This window comes from Phaethon aethereus (assembly GCF_964289735.1).
Source record: "Phaethon aethereus genome assembly, chromosome: 2".
NCBI classification, from domain to species: Eukaryota; Metazoa; Chordata; class Aves; order Phaethontiformes; family Phaethontidae; genus Phaethon; species Phaethon aethereus.
This window is the reverse complement of record NC_138582.1, coordinates 88,581,851-88,582,066: the sequence shown is the minus strand read 5'-3', so window position 1 is coordinate 88,582,066 and position 216 is coordinate 88,581,851.

Sequence of the window (216 nt, the reverse complement as noted above, 5' to 3'; positions counted from 1 at the left end):
CAAAACAAAGATGAGTTAGGAGAGGCTTGCCTTCTCTCTGGAATATTACTTCCCATAACAAGATTAATTTCAGTACTTTCCAAGATTAAAGATATTCAGGATCCTTGCAAAACAAGCGCTCATTTTTAAAATACTTTCCTACATTTTAAGGCTAAGTTTGCTTCACTCCATATTGCAAGATCATCTCAAGAACTTTTTCTACTTAGAGGTTTGCTC